The sequence below is a fragment of the Rhincodon typus genome, chromosome 12, assembly GCF_021869965.1.
Source record: "Rhincodon typus isolate 14 chromosome 12, sRhiTyp1.1, whole genome shotgun sequence".
NCBI lineage: Eukaryota > Metazoa > Chordata > Chondrichthyes > Orectolobiformes > Rhincodontidae > Rhincodon > Rhincodon typus.
In genome coordinates, this window is record NC_063343.1 from 30,522,874 (window position 1) to 30,524,795 (window position 1,922).

General features: G+C 43.4%; 1 pseudogene; it reads right to left on the reverse strand.

Annotated features, from left to right (window-relative positions):
• Nucleotides 1-1,609: 1,609 nt before the first annotated feature.
• LOC125484610 lies at nucleotides 1,610-1,710 on the reverse strand (annotated as a pseudogene).
• Between the last annotated feature and the right edge of the window lie 212 nt (nucleotides 1,711-1,922).

Genomic DNA, 1,922 nt, shown 5'->3' on the forward strand with positions numbered 1-1,922 from the left:
ATGATTTTCCCAAGGGTAAGTGTCACTCTTTGGTTTAATGTCTACAGCTCTGCTGATGATATGTTTCAGTTCCACTCAATGACTCACACCCACCTCATTCTCCAAAACTACTGACCCTCCTGCCCTCTACACTTCCCATTTACCACCCAGTCAACGGGAATACCTCACCAACGTTCCTGCTCCTCCATCACCACTAACAGCTTTCCTATCCGCTTCCATCATTGTTTATCCTTTTGTGTAAATGCAGAAAACATAACAGGGTGTGGTATTGAAAGATAAGACTTTTCAGCCATTTGAGAATATAATAACTGCTTTTGGGGTTAAGGAAATCTGAGTAGGCAACCAACCCAATAAGCTTGATTGTTTGGTAGGTTGGAATTTAAACATTGCTAAAAAGAAAAAAACAAGTTGAAGCTTTTTATTCAGAGATAGTAGGAACTGCAGATGCTGGAGAATCTGAGATAACAAGGTGTAGAACTGGATGAACACAGCAGGCCAAGCAGCATCAGAGCAGCAGGAAGGCTGACGTTTCGGGCCTAGACCCTTCTTCAGAAATGGGGGAGGGGAAGGGGGTTCTGAAATAAATAGGGAGAGAGGGGGAGGCGGATAGAAGATGGATAGAAGAGAAGATAGGTGGAGAGGAGACAGACAGGTCAAAGAGGCTCACCAGCCCTAGGATGGAAGAAACAGACTTGAAAAATGGATACCATTTCATGCAACATTAGAAGAGGGTGCTGCTTGTATTGGCCGTCATTGGCATAGAGATGCAACAAGAGCAATTAACTGTCAATTTAATTCTCAGGCCAAGCAGGTACATTGTATTAGGCTAGGGTATTGCCATGAGGATGCATCCAAGAACTGGTTGTCTCCATGAACCCACTTTAGAACAAGAAGGGTGCAATGTATGTTCAAATCCCTTTTGCCTCCATAAAACAGGGTCCTGAGTATTTACATATGGAACTTCTAGCACATGCAAATACAACAACGAGGTGATGGTCCAAGTATATTGTTGCTGCAGTAGTAATCCAGTGATATAGGTAATGTCCTGGGTTTGAAACCCACCATAGCAGATGGAATTTTAATTCTAGATTTTTATTTAAAATTCATTTTTAAAATTTTAGTTCTGTCTTAAAGTAAAAAAAACTTCAAAGTCTAATTTTGATCATGAAGCTATTTGTCAACTATTATCTAGCTCACTAATGTCCTTTTTAGGGAAGGAAATGCTATCCTTATTGGGTTTGGCCTACATGTGACTCCAGGCCCACAGCAATGTAGTTGACTTTTAACTGGCCTCTGAAATGATCTATCAAACCATTCTGTTGTATCAGCAGCTGGAGAGGAAGGAAACAAATTTTGGCCCAACAAATCCACACCAACTCTCAGAGCATCCCACCCAGACCCATCCCCCTATAACCCACCTAATCTACGCATCCCTGAACAATCCACCTAGCCTGCATATCTTTGGATTGTGGGAGGAAACCGGAGCACCCGGAGGAAACCCATGCAGACTTGGGGAGAATGTGTAAACTCCACACAGACAATCACCCAAGTGTGGAATTGAACCTGGGTTCCTGGTGTTGTGAAGCAGCAGTGCTAACAACTGAGCCACCGTACCACCCTACACTTCACGAATTTGTGTGTCGTCCTTGTGCAGGCGCCATCTTCTCTGTATCATTCCAATTTTGGTATATGTGCTGCCGAAGTGAGCACATATGTTGTCGTGTAGCACTAGTGTGCTAAGTGAAACAGATTTCGAACAGATCTAGCAACTCAAGACATGAGGCGCTTTGGGCCATCAACAGCATCAGAATTGTACTCCAACACAATTTGCAATCTAATGGGCCAGCATTCTACCATTACCATCAAACCAGAGGATTGACCTTGGCTCGAAGAAGAGAGCAAGAGGGTGTGCCAAGTGCAGC